Source organism: Podarcis liolepis (genome assembly GCF_965112155.1).
Source record: "Podarcis liolepis genome assembly, chromosome: 9".
NCBI lineage: Eukaryota > Metazoa > Chordata > Lepidosauria > Squamata > Lacertidae > Podarcis > Podarcis liolepis.
Window position 1 is genome coordinate 56,214,224 of NC_139564.1, and position 14,860 is coordinate 56,229,083.

A 14,860-nucleotide genomic window follows, 5' to 3' on the forward strand; every position below is an offset into this window, starting at 1 on the left:
CCTGGGAGAGTTGCCAGCCTCTCCTGAGGGGGCTAGTTTTCCAACAGTAATAAGGTCCCACAACAGACAGACAAGGATTAAATAGGCCAGAGGCAGAGGACTTGATTGAAGATTAACTGGAGGTCATGTTCCAGATCAAGAAAGCAGGGCCAGAGAGTTTGCTTGACTACCACTTGAGATGACCGAGGAACTGATTTCTACATCTTCATGACTTCTGTCCTTTTCACAAGCTGTGGGGGTACAAGCCTCACTCAGTAATTGACTAACATATTATATATATTTTCTTGCATGCAATCTTGCCTAATATACTGGTACACATTTTACGATTCTACGATTCTGTTATTTCCCCACAATATAATGTGTAGTAGTAGTAGTAGTAGTAGTAGTAGTTGTTGTTTAGTCATTTAGTCGTGTCCGACTCTTTATGACCCCATGGACCAGAGTACATCAGGCACTCCTGTCTTCCACTGCCTCCTGCAGTTTGGTCAAACTCATGCTGGTGGCTTCAAGAACACTGTCAAACCATCTCGTCCTATGTCGTCCCCTTCTCCTTGTGCCCTCAATACTTCCCAACATCAGGGTCTTTTCCAGGGAGTCTTATCTCCTCATGAGGTGACCAAAGTATTGGAGCCACGGCTTCACGATCTGTCCTTCCAGTGAGCACTCAGGGCTGATTTCCTTAAGAATGGAGAGGTTTGATCTTCTTGCAGTCCATGGGACTCTCAAGAGTCTCCTCCAGCACCATAATTCAAAAGCATCAATTCTTTGGCGATCAACCTTCTTTATGGTCCAGCTCTCACTTCCATACATCGCTCCTGGGAAAACCATAGCTTTAACCTTTGTTGGCAAGCCACAATATAATGTAGGGTTATATTATTTTCACTAGAACCAGGGAAATAAGGATTCCAATCTGTACTCAGTCATGAAGCTCATTGGGTGGCCTTTCAGCCGAAACTACATCCCACGGTTGTTGTGAGGATAACATGAGAGGAGGAAGAACCATGTATGCCACCTTGGGCCCCTGCTTTTAATGGCAGCCACAAGTTGAGCACATTATGGTAATCTAATATGGAGGTTACATCCATCTTGTCTGAATCATAGAATCATAGAATCATAGAGTTGGAACAGACCACAAGGGCCATCGAGTCCAACCCCCTGCCAAGCAGGAAACACCATCAGAGCACTCCTGACATATGGTTGTCAAGCCTCTGCTTAAAGACCTCCAAAGAAGGAGACTCCACCACACTCCTTGGCAGCAAATTCCACTGTCAAACAGCTCTTACTGTCAGGAAGTTCTTCCTAATGTTTAGGTGGAATCTTCTTTCTTGTAGTTTGGATCCATTGCTCCATGTCCGCTTCTCTGGATTAAGTTTCATTTTGTTGGCCCTCATCCAGCCCATTACAGTCTCCAGCCACACTCCATAGTTCTCGGAACACCCTGTGTGATTTGTGATTACGTATAGATTTGGGAGAATGAGGATCTTATTATTCTACTTTTGCTCTGAACACCCAGAGGCTGAAGTGATTGCAAGATTTTGAAAGCCAGAAACCCTTTTAAACGATTAGGCAACAATCCCTGGACTGCAGCTTCCCCCACTGAACTTTCAGAAACACTTTAAAGTGCCTTTTGAAAGCTGGTTGCAGGAGAAACGTTGCACATAGATTATTACTTGCACTTATACCAGCAAGCAGAACTACACGCTACGAAAAGATGTGTGACTACCTCACATCTCCTAATGTCTCCCCGACAAAATGAGTTTCCCCACTCCAACTCTACCACATTGCTCCCACACAGGGAAAAATCAGGGAAAATCCTACTGACACCTCCTTATGTATTTTGCTTCACTGAGGAAGAGAAGAGATGTTTTGGTGCTGGTTTCACATCAAACCCAACAAAGAGGAAATTGTGGCCCCAATTCAACAGGTAGAAAACCAGCACGCAAATTGAGATCTGAACATCAAAAAGCCACAAAATAGTATAAACCAGTTAAATACAGCAACTTTATATCATAAATACAAATAAATTAAATGTGACATGGTGCACCAGGCCAACTCGCGGACCAACTCTACCTTACAATGATCTCTGCAAACATGCCATGAAGTCTGGCAACTTCAACCCTGCCATGTGGGAATCCCTTACAGACGACCACAGTGCCTGGAGATAGGCAGTCAAGTCATATATCCATAGCAGTGACCAGAGGAGAAACACCATGGTGTATCTGCAGCAGCACGATTGGATGCCTTCATCTGCCCTAGCTGCAACAAAACGTGTCTCTCCTGCATCAGTCCCTACAGCCATAGCAGGTGCTGAAACCATCCAACAGCTTGCCTTCTCCCCCAAAGGTGCAGTCCTCCATTGTCTCCCCAAGACAGATGGATGCCAACTCAACAACTCAGTTGTGATGTAACCAATAAATATTCATGGGGGGGGGGGTCAAATAAAACAATACAATTAACCAAATGCATTTCAACCAAGGGTCTTCTTTAGTGATCTCTGAATGTACACATGATATATAATAGAGACAAACAATATATCAGTTTGGATACTCCATGCAAAAATATAAAACTGAGTTACAACACCTGCAAACATTTATGATTAAAAAATTGCTTTGTATGACTAGTTCATACTATTCAGCTTTCTGGTCTCATATCAGCCATTATTTGTAGCCACAAATGAATGAAATTTCATGCTGCCCTGAATATCAAAAATGACTTGAAAGGATTAATAAATCCTTTTAATAAATAAGTTCAGTAAAGGAAAATCTAAGCTCTACTAAAAATTGTCCAGGAAAGGGAAAGAAATCGACCACCTTTTTCTGCCTTCCAAGACTAGTGTGGAATGGTGAGGAATAAAAGTGCCAGGTTAGTCCTTTCTAAACATAACAAAAGACTTCTTCTTCTTCTTCTTCTTCTTGTTGTTGTTGTTGTTTTATCTGTTATTGGTAATTCCTTCTTTGCTTCCATCCCCACTATTCCACCATTACATTTCTTTGTCATACATTGTCTGTCTTTTAAAAATTATTTCAAAGTCCTTTCCCCTTATTTCATTTGCCAGCTTTGCTTTCATCTTGTGTAAACTCATCTTCTTTTGCTTCTCTGTGCATCATCTATACAATGCAGAGTTGTTACATACCATGCTTGTATTAGGATACATTCAATTTTATTTTATGTTTTTCAGGTCAGAAACTGCAAAGTCTAAGGAAACAATTTACAGCTCCATCACCTTCATAATCTATTTTGCACGAATATGGAAGTTTAACCCTAGGCTACAAAAAGAAGTTGAGATTAACCAAGAAATGACAGTAGACGTGTCAAGATCTAAGCAGCCTAATATGAATGCCACAAGACTGGCTAGGCAAGACCTAGAATATTAATGAATATTACCTTCCTCTCCTTAAAACAGAAAGGAAAAAAATAACCACTTTATTCAGGGCTAAATTATGTTGCTGGTTGATTTGATGTTTAGCCTGCCCTTCCTCAATTTTACTGATCCCAGAGTTACATGCTATTAAGAAAACAATAAAGCAGCTGTTTTAATTTTAATACAGTAAACAAACTATGCTTCCATCTGCCCATCAAAAAGACATGGACAAGAATGCTGTCAGACAAGCCTATCTCTCAAAATGTTAGATATTGTGCCATGTGCCAGGTTGTATTCAAAATATATGAGACTACTTGAACGTTTACATTTTATTGCTATTGCTATTGCTCTAGTCATTGTTTTCCTTTGTTGGATTTTTTAAAAAGATGACGCTAGATACCATGCCCTACCTTATAAAGTTATGGGCAGACATCAGGTTTGTGTGGCCTACTTTGTTGTTTTACTAAAACCCTAAGGGCTACTGACTGAAGAGGGGTACAAAATAGTGAGTGGAACCAGATGCAAAAATAATTCAAGGGGAGGAGCAAATTGCCTACTGCACTCCCATCAGCTTGAATGACCCAACACACAATACAAGTGCAAACCGACACCTGAGCTACTACATATCTAGGATTCTAAATCTAGAAGCATGATTTAGAAGGAAAAAAGAGGGTTTTATTGCTAGTGCTAAGCAAATGGGATCCAATTGCTGATCTACTGCAAATCATTCAGCAGCCTACTAGTCAATTCAAAATGGTATGAGGCTGTTGAAAGTACTAGATGTTCTGCTAAATATACATCTGCTTTGAGATGAATACATTACTCCTCTAGATCAGGGGTGGGAGACCTGCAGCCCTCTAGATGTTGCTGGACTACAGTGTCCATCATCCTTGGCCTTTGGCCATTCTGGATGGGACTGATGGAAGTTGGAGTTCACCATCTGGATGGCTCACTGGTTCCCCATCCCTGCTTTAGGTTTTGATAGGGATAGATATAACCTGGCAAGCCACCACTAGCATATGCAACTGAATGTTACGGTACCACAGCTTTTAATTTAGCCTCTTTGTAGGTAGGAAGGTATATCAATCCTCATCACGACACATCTGCAATTAAATTATTCATTTTAAGTTTATATATGACATAGCCATTCGGGATAATTTATGCAGTAGATTTCACCAAAAGAAATGATACATTTGCAGTGCTGTCTTTATTTATGCAAGTGTTCAACGGGATAATTTAAAGACTACAGCGTCAAGTAATAAATCCTACTGAGAATAAATGCAGAATGAATGCCTAGCAATCCGATACCTGAATCCGATACCAATGCCGTATGTGCTTAGCATCAACTTTGTCAGAGTTGAAGAACCATCTTTCAGATAAATAACTACTTAGAGGTTGTTGTTTTATCACTGTGCACCTAATGATGGCATCTGAATTGAAGGCTGTGGTGAGCTTTGACCTGTAAACCTGAAGTAGCATCTCCACCCACCTCGTTCAGACACTGAGGTCCAACTCTAAGGGCCTTCTGGCGGTTCCCTCACTGTGAGAAGTGAGAGCACAGGGAACCAGCAGAGGGCCTTCTCGATAGTGGCACCCGCCCCATGGAACATCCTCTTATCATATGTCAAGGAGATAAGTAACTCTACAACCTTTAGAAGATACCTGAAGGCAGCCCTATATTGGGAAGTTTTTAAGGTGTAATGTTTTATTATGTTTTTATATATGCTGGAAGCTGACTAGAGTGGCTGGGGTAACCCAGTCAGATGGGAAGCATAATAATAATAATGTCAGGGATTGTACTGAAGAAGAGGAGGAATGGTGAAGGTCTCCCCACCCTTCTCCTGTAGCTTACAGTGAAGAGGAAGGCAATCTCAAATTACAGCAGGGCTTTGAGGAAGATAGCAGCTCAGAGACAGGCAGACAGCTGAGTTATGCTATGTTAGGAGGAGGGGAGATAGAGCAGCTAGCTAACAAGTCATTGCGCAGAATACCTGACCCCTCTTCTCTCAAAACGCGGCATTTGTTAAGGTTGCTAGAACAAAAAGCAGAGACAATTGTCCACAGACAGATGCTATAGAACATGGGTAGGCAAACTAAGGCCCGGGGGCTGGATCCGGTCCAATCGCCTTCTAAATCCGGCCCGCGGACGGCCCGTGAATCAGCGTGTTTTTACATGAGTAGAATGTGTTGTGGTCTTTTATTTAAAATGCATCTCTAGGTTATTTGTGGAGCATAGCAATTTGTTCATTCCCCCCCCCCCCAAAAAAAAATATAGTCCGGCCCCTCACAAGGTCTGAGGGACAGTGGACCGGCCCCCTGCTGAAAAAGTTTGCTGACTCCAGCTATAGAAGCAGGTGTTGTTGCTAGAGAGGGAAGGAGGAGGAATTCAGTGCGAGCAACTCCATTATGGAGGAATGACCGGCATTCTTTGTATTTTACTGTGATAACTGAATAAATCATACGTAATAACTTTCTTGTTTCCTCCCTGCCTCTTGGTGCCATCGGGGGGAGGGAGAGGATTCCTCAAGCCTGACAAATAACAACAACAACAACCATATACCTTGAAGCCATTGCAGCTAATTAAGAACATAACAAGTTGCCTTATTCTGAATCACATCATATATAGACCAAGGATGAAGAATCTAGGACCAAATATGGCTGCTAGGTTTCTCCATCAGGCCTTCAGCTTGCCAGGCTACCCTGCTCAATGGCCATGATTCACACCCCAAGTCTTTTGCCTGGCTGGAATAGTTCCTCTGATAATGAACTCTGATAATGCCTGTTGCTTGCCTTCATGGGGGGGGGCGGGGTGAGTACACACCTAGCCTACTGTGCAAAGTAGTTACTGTACATTTACATCTGTTGCTCTGCCCACTTTTTCTTTCACCTGCCCCAGTCCACCACTGACAGGTTACCCAGAAATTAACATGGCCCTTGGGCCTGATCTATCTCAGTTTTGTCTACACTGGTAGCAGCTCTCCAGCATTTCAGAAGGACATTTTTACTAGCCTTACCTGGAGTAACCAGAAATCCAACCCGAGACCTTCTGCACGCAAAGTAGCTCCTCTACTACTCAGTTGGGTTCTTCACCATATAATTGGAGGTGTCCTATTAGGGAGATTGTAATTAAAAAGAAAAATCATCCCCTTTGTTCGTGCAGTAGAAATTGTATCAACATACATCACAGGATTCTGGAATTAAGTTGTCTTTATGTTCTTCTTGCCTTTATAACAAAGGCTCTTTCTAGAAAACAAAAGGGGTTTTCATAGGAAAGGCTAATGCAAATTGGAGTTCACTCTAATGAAAAAAAGGTACAGGGATATGGCTTAGACAAGAAACGGAGACAATTCCTTTTCAGAGATCTTTGCAAGAAATATGCTCTTTTTGTTCCCCATGAGCCAATTATGTGTTCCTTCCATAGTAACCATAAATGAAAGCAACTCTGTGAACATTTATTTAATTATACAGAGCCTTATTACTTCTTTGTTAGACTCAAGTTGCCAAGTTGTTGGTGAAATGTATGTAGAACAATTAGCCACTAGGGAAGTTTCTTCTAATGACACAGAGAAAGTTGCCTATAGCTGCAAAGCAGAAGGAGCTGTCTCATTTTGGAAAGTCCAGCTGAATGACATCCCAACCTCCGTCGCTGCCCAAAATGGAAAGGAGGAGAAGTGCTCATCTTTAGGTCAGAGGGTTGGTCCTTTAAGGGTCACAAGAGGGAAGAGCCTGGGAGAGGTACGGTAATTTAGAGACAGAGGCTTAAAAGGGATCAGTTTGGCCTCAACTTTTCTTGGAGTGAGATGCTCATGTGGAGCTATCCATGGTCCTGAAATTGCTAACGTGCCTTGTTCTGTGGCACCCAGCATCAAACCTGCTTGAACTAGATGCTGGTCACTCTGTGTATATTCGGTGTATACCCTCCGCTACTTAGGGTAACTGGTAACAGCCTTATCCTACATCTGACATGAGTCCATTTGAACATTTAACGTTGGTCATGTAAGTGAACTATTCAATTAAGCTGCTGAAGACATGTCAGCCCCCTCAATATTTGTTGGAAGGGGGCTGGGCTCCCTCAATGTTGAGGGGCCTAGCGTGCATTGCAGGTTCAGTGGCCGGCTCCTCCGTGCGGGTGATGCAAGCCAGGCCCCCTGAATCTTAGGGGCAACTTTACCCTTCTGGTGGTGTCTGCAAAGTGGTTGCATGCATAACTCTTACCACTCTTTAGATTTTGTAGTAAATACAGACTTTTCTTCATCACCTGCATTGACAAGTTGTTTTGTTGCAATTTATCTCCAGTAATTGGCGTGCTAGGCAACATGCCACCATGTGCTGTGACTCAGGGTCTGAGATCTTCGAAACTGCACCATACACAGTTGCAAAAATCACCAAGGTTGTGTGTCAACTAATCCTAATGTTTTACTGTACCTCAAAACTCCAGTATTCCCAGTATTGGTTAAGGCAGTGATGGCAGACTTATGGTCTTCCCAAATGTTGTTGCATGCCAACTCTCATCAACCCCAGCCAGCATGGTCAATAGTCAGGGAGGGTGGAAAATGCAGACCAGCAACGCCTAGAGAGCCACAGGTTCTCCACCCTTGGATGAATGCAACAAATTATGTTTACAACCAATTGTTTTAGTTTATTTGCTTCTGTTTGTGTGTGCCCTTGCATTGCAACTGGCGCATTCACATTTGTATATAGCAAGACCAGGAAAGGGAAACAATTTCCATTTTATAAATGTAATTATCATTAATAGGGAAACATACACCTTGAAATTTCAGATAATATGGCTGCTTTTATTCTCCTTCCCTAGTTGATTACAAACAATTCCAAAATAAGCTTTCGTCTAATTAGGTTGTTCTAACAGGGATAAGTCAGCAGGATGAGCCTACAAAGCTCAGTGGTGCTTGATGTTTGGAATAACCTTTCTCAAAAGAGGAGAATAAAAAGAAAGGAACTAGATTATTGTGGATTTCCCCCCTATCAAGTTGTGTTGTATGGAGATTTAGCTCCTTATCTCTGTGTGGTAACCTTTAAAGAATTATTTTTCATCGGTACCTTTGAACAACTTCAATTAAATCTGACAGTGTAAGCTCCACTGAAATCAATGTGTGGATAGGATTGTAGCCTAAGTCAGACATAGAATCATAGAGTTATAAGGAACCCTTAGGATCATCTAGTCCAACCCCCTGCAATGCAGGAATATGCTGCTGTGCCTTATGGGGATTGAACCTGCAACATTGGCATTATAAGCACCATGCTCTAACCAACTGAGCTATCTTGTCCTGGATAAGATGTTTTCACCATTTCATAAGAGTTTTGCTCCAAGTTTTTAGGTCTCCATTCTTTCTCTTTGGTGCCAGTATTTGGGAGATATTGTTGGTTTTGGGGCAGGTAAAGATGTGTCTGGACCAAAGTCCGTTTTCAGGCACTGCTGTTCAGCTGACCAGAGTGCCAGGCTTGGGGGTGATGGCCTTGCGGGGAAGGGGAGGGGATTCCTTGTCGTGGTCTATCTATTGTCAAAGTAACAATCAATGTGATTAACACAAACCTTACAACCTTACATGTAAAGCATAGCCAGCACTGTGTTAATATTATTTCTTCTTGTAAATTTTCTCACATGTTTAAAACAACAACACCATTCAATAAATTGTAGTGGTGTGGGTGGGGGAGAGAGAGGGAGACTGTGACCAGACCCACATGTGCAAATTTATCATATTGAGACTGTGATAAATCAAACCCATTAAATGGACTACAAATGGAACAAATAATATGGCATTCAAAAGTTGAAGAAATGGAGAGAATACCAAGAAAGTTCCTCACTTGGGTGCCATTTAGTCTATGACCAGTCTTAGAGGCAACTGCGGGCATATCAAATGAAGACACAAAGGCCACAATTCTTCTAGTGAGGGCCAATTCCATGCTGCTGTCTACTATGGAGCCCCAGATCTGTCAGGTGTTTTGTTTTTTAGGGTGGGTTGCATAACTATACTGCTTACCTAGCCTGCCAGTCCTTGAACCGAGCACCTGACATTCTCTTATGCCCCCAAAGTGGCAGTAGTGCCACTGTGCCCATGACCACCTCCTAGTGTGGCAGCTGAGCAAAGGACCTGTTATTTCTATAATAGCAATATGATAATCTAGGTCTTAGTTCACAAGTGAATTCTCTCTGAAGCCTCCCCCCTCCTGAGTAGATCCTTCCTCCCCAAGAAAACTCTAGTGATAGACCCCTGGACATCAAATGAACAGTCAGGCTCCAAGTCTCCCATTGGGTTTGCTGTCCCGTTTGATCTTGAAATATGGGACAAAGGAGGAGAATCAAGGGTTGAGGAAGGATGTGGTTGAAGTAGCTGTTAGAGGGATCAGGCAACATGTCAATGAGACTAGGTATTTGGGGCTATCTCAGGACTACAGTAAGTTCTTCCCGGTCCCCAGATGTATTGGTCTTCTCTGAGGGTGCCACACCTCTTCCTTGAAGGAAGTCTCTCCAGGGTCCTGTTGTGATGGGATTGTGATACACTGGTACAACCTACATTATGTTGTGGTTTGAACACCAGTAGATTGGACAAAACAGTGCAAATCATCAGCAGAACTGGCCACTATCAATGCAGAATGGAGCAGATTTCAGAATATTGAAATCCAACATTTGCCTTGGACCAAATGTTTCGACGTTTGTCAGTTGAGAATCTATAAGTGGATATGGATATGGAACATTCCCGACATAAGAATATGGGAAATCCATACAACTTGGGTTGTATATAATAGTTTTTAACTGGATAATCCGGCCCATAGTTAACCTTCCCATCAAAACGTGATTTCAGAATTGGAAGGAAAAAGAAACCTTGAATTCACATATTGTAGTTCACTCTGAATGGCTCCAACCTATACCAAGAGCACCACTAGAAAATGATCTCATATCTGTTGTTAGGCAGTGAAATAATGAGAGGAGATAACCGACTGTCATTTTGTCTGGATTTAAAACCAACCCTCCCTTTCCTGCCCTCCCTGCAAAAGGAAGGAGGAAAAATCCCTGTGCCATTTGGTTCATCAGGATTTATGGTACACAAGTTTCTTGCTTGATGGAAATGCTGTTTGTCTCTATACACAAAGAGGACAGATGTGCCACATTAATAAGTGATCTGTGGTGCTGTTAACATCACTTTGCCTAGTAACAGTTAGGCGCAGCATACTAATACTGCCGAAAGAAAAGATACATATGTTTGGATGGGCTTTTGAAGCAGCTGCATTGCCACCTGTCTTAGTCTGATGAGGACATTTCTAGGTTTTATGGCTGTCACCTCAAATCTTGCATCAGGTAGCTGTAAGGTTGAAACGAGAGCATTTTTCTTTTTTATTATCAGGGATGCCTATGGAATGAAGTCACATTGAAAATGCCCTAAAGTGCTTGTTTGTTTTTCCAGCGCATCGCCAGGGCAGTGCTGTTTGCTCTGGTCAGACAGGACTATTTCCATAAGCCTATAAATAGTCTTATTGCTCCACATGTGATCACCGGGACAACTTGGGGAAGGTCTGTAGCTCAGTAGCAGAGCACATGGTGTGCATGCAAAAGCTCCTGGGTTCAATCCCTTACATCATCAGCTACAGGGCTGGGAAAGTTTCCTTTCTGAAACTCTAGACAAATATTACCAGTCAGCGTAAACCACTGTCTGAAATGCCAGAGAGCCGCTGCTTTTCCAATGTAGACAATACTGAGCCCGATGAACCAATGGTCTGATTTGGAACAAGGCAGCTTCCAGTACCCCTAATGATATGTAAAGGAAGGAGAACATCTTCATGCCCTCTCTGTATGTTAACCCAACTCTTACAAACAAAACCTTCCGGCTGATTCGGGAGCAATGATGAAGTTGCCTTCATGCTTGAATGCGCTGGCAGTGCTCTATTCAGAAGTGGAGAAATGCGCAGACAGTGCCACTGATGTTATGTCAGCATAAATGAATGAAGGGAAGGCAATTAATCTAGCCTTCCAAACAATTTCAAATGCGGACATAATTCAAGAATAATGAGGCAGAAGGAAGAAGGGAAGAAAAGAAAAGAAAAGAAAAGAAAAGGGATTGCTAGCCTGAGCAGGAAACAGCTTAAGTAATGCCTGTGTCCCATGCAGGTCCACACTGCTAAACTCTCTCCAGTCTAGGGTAGGAAACATGTCCGATAGCCCATTTCTCAAGTATCAATATCACTGAAATACCACATACACTGGCTCATCTGAGCTGTTTTGCCAAACTATTGAAGCTGCACCATGGGCTCACATGCTCTGTGTTGTATCCAGCTAAGTTCTGCTCAAGTGTATAATCACTGTAATAAAGGAACATAAGTTAGTCATCTACATTAATTTCAATGGATCTATTCTGAATAGGACTGTTGATTATAACCCGCAGCCTTAATCCTTCTTGTTCTCTAACCACCTCATTCGTCTCTCAAAAAAGGATTTTTCTCCTCCATTTCCAGATTGCTCCGATCGTAGTTTACAGTGACATTCAAATCTGGCAACTATGGCCATTGCTAAGCTTCAAACCATGGTTAGCCAATGGACTTCAAAACCATGGTTTGAAAACATGGTCTGAAGTCAGTATTTACCAGAGTTTGGCTGAATTGGAAGGGAGAATGAGGAAGCATCATGTTCCTGAACTATGGTTTGGAGATCCAGAAGTGTGGCATCTAAACTGGACCACACAGTACTCAGTTTCAAAGTCTGAGCAAGGCTTGGAGTGGTGAGTACAAATGATAGAAGTTCTTAGCAACACTCTGCACAGCAATATTTTTGAATGCATGGAATAGGGGTGCGTAGGCCACAGGCAATTAGTCACGGGCCAAGCACTAGAGAACGTACACTGGAAACTTCACCCTGTATGGCAAGGGGTAGTGAAACTTTTCTGGTCCAAGCACCCCATTTTCTGTTGCAAACTCTCCCACTTTGCAGGGTGGGTTGTCACGTGCCAAAGCTGGGAGGGCTGAAGCCAAACCGAAATTCTTACCAATGCATATGATTAATTCTTTTAAAAAAAATTTAAAAAGATTATTTCATTGCCCTAGAATGCTTCTTACAAGCACCAACAATGACTTCAAATGCACTAATAATTGCTCCGTTATAATGATCCATAATGATTATTACTTCCACACACACATTAATGAATTAATTGCCCTGGAATAATTTCACAAGTGCCAACATTGAATTCCAATGAATTAATAGTTTGTAGTAATAAAGATAACAATTATTCCACCATCCCCAACTGAGACCTGCTTACCTTCCTTTGCGCGCGCGCACACACACACACAGAGAGAGAGAGAGAGAGAGAGACCACAGACAACCCTCTCTTTGCCACTGCAGCGGTGGGGAAGGACATCTTCTTTAGGAATGTCTTTCTCTCATTAAAAGCATTGCCCAATAGCCTTTTCTGGGCATTGCTCCTCTTTCTAGCTGGTTTCACTAGTCACCACAGAGTTGCAAGGAATTAGGACCCAATTTGTTCAGTGGTAGAGGAGGTCAGGAAAAATCAAAGCTCTAGGGGCTCTAGGTGAGCTGGCCTGAAAATGCAACACAGTAAATAAAATGACCAGCTTGTTGCAACCATGAGTTTTATATCTGACATGTTTACTGAATAGAAGGAGGCAGGCATGGAACCACATGGCACGTTGTCCCCAGTCAGACCTGCCACAATGATGTTCCAGACTGAAAACACAATGGATGAATTCAGCAATGAGATTTCTAGAGGGTTTAGTTTGAAGCAGAGCTCATAACGCCCATGTTTCCTCCCAGAACCCGGGAGTTCAGCTCCAGAAACTCACTGATTCTACTAGAGGTATGTCTAGAAATTATGCACTATGCCTCCTCCATTCTCTTTCCATCTGCCACTATGGGTACTTGAAAATGCTACATTTTTGTCAGGCATGCATGTGCAGGCCCTGAAAGCTGTATCAATTATTTGCAATTGTTAAATTAATTAACAGAGATATGCAGCGTCAGCTAGCCCCCTTTGAAATGATCGTCAAGGTAAACGTATCAGATTTTTTTGAACTCTTCTAAAGTTCAGGCAGAACAATTTTTTTTAGTGCAACAGGACCCATAAAGATTCTCCTGTTAATAATAGCTTTGTGAGAATGCCATCTATATTAATTGCTTTTTGGGTTCTTTCCTAGTTATTTTTGGTACTGGGGCAAAAAGTCAGCCCTTTTATCCTGAGGATCCCTCCCCCACCCCGAGCCATTATTCTAGGTATTATTCCAGCTCTTTTCAGATTTTTCTGTTCATAATGATAAGCTGGCAAGCACTTCTGAAAAGTTAATCTTCTGTTAGTTTTGCTATTTGTACTACTATGGCAGTTGATTTGCTTTCCCTAATCCGGAGCAGAATCTCTTCCTTACGCACATAAGTGTATATTTTCATTTGATTAGTTCCGGGAGCCTGCCAATAAAACTTAAATTACATGGAGGCCATTTATGTACAAGTTAATTTGATGGCTGCAGTCTCTAAACTGCCTATTCTAGTGCAACAGAGACCAAGGATGGCCACAGACCAAGCAGTGCCCCAGGCAAGGAGTGCATTTGAGGCTCCACTCATTTATTCCAATTTTTAATTCTACTGAGTTGTTATCTGTCTGTCTGTCTGTCTATCTATATCTATCTATCTGTCTGTCTGTCTGTCTGTCTGTCTATCTATCTATCTATCTATCTATCTATCTATCATCTATCTATCATCTACCTACCTTCCTATCATTTATCATCTTTCTATCTATCATCTATCATCATCTATCTCTTTCTATCTTTCTATCTATCATTATATTTCTATCCCACCTTTCCTCCATGGAGCTCAAGGTGGTATCTATGATTCTTTCCCCTCCTGGAAATTTAAAATGATTTCTTTTTTAAAAAAAAATCAAGCTGTGGTTATGGGTGGGCGAGTAGGCCTAATCTTCAGTCCTCACATATGCTTGGGAGGTCCCTGCAAGGCTCAGATCCGCCTCAGTTGACCGAGGATGCTGGGTGTTGCCACTGTTCCTGAATAGAAGCAAATAGGTCAACGGAAACCCTCAGGTGCCTCACCATAGCTGGGAGATTATCAGTATTACCTTCGCACCATCCCAAAGCATTGAGAAGCCATAAACCTGAGAGATTTCTACCTGGAAAAAAGGTTCACCTTCTGTTCTATTGACTAGGAATCCAATATAAGCTGTTTGTTTCTGATAGCTGCCAAACATATTCTTCTTGGCTCAGTGCTTTGAGGACAGTTTGCTGTCAAAGAAGATGAGCCTTCAGGATTGGTGGAAAATAAGGGTGGGGTGGAATCTTGATTTTGCTCTCAGGTACTTTGTTAAGCACTGTTCATTTGGATATGATGTGTCATGATTAATATTCCCATCACAAAAATTGGTGCTTAGGTAGGAACCCAGATGTAATTTTTCTTCCAACTTGGTCTCCATTTCACTTCTTTGTCATTCCAGCACACACGACATCATCGATCATGCAGAATGAAAAATTATGTCA

At 42.1% G+C, this 14,860-nt stretch overlaps 1 long non-coding RNA gene across 1 annotated transcript in view; it reads right to left on the reverse strand.

Annotated features, from left to right (window-relative positions):
• LOC310686410 overlaps positions 1 to 14,860 on the reverse strand; it is a 42,789-nt gene that overhangs the window by 18,060 nt on the left and 9,869 nt on the right. The gene's annotated exons all lie outside the window — the stretch shown is intronic.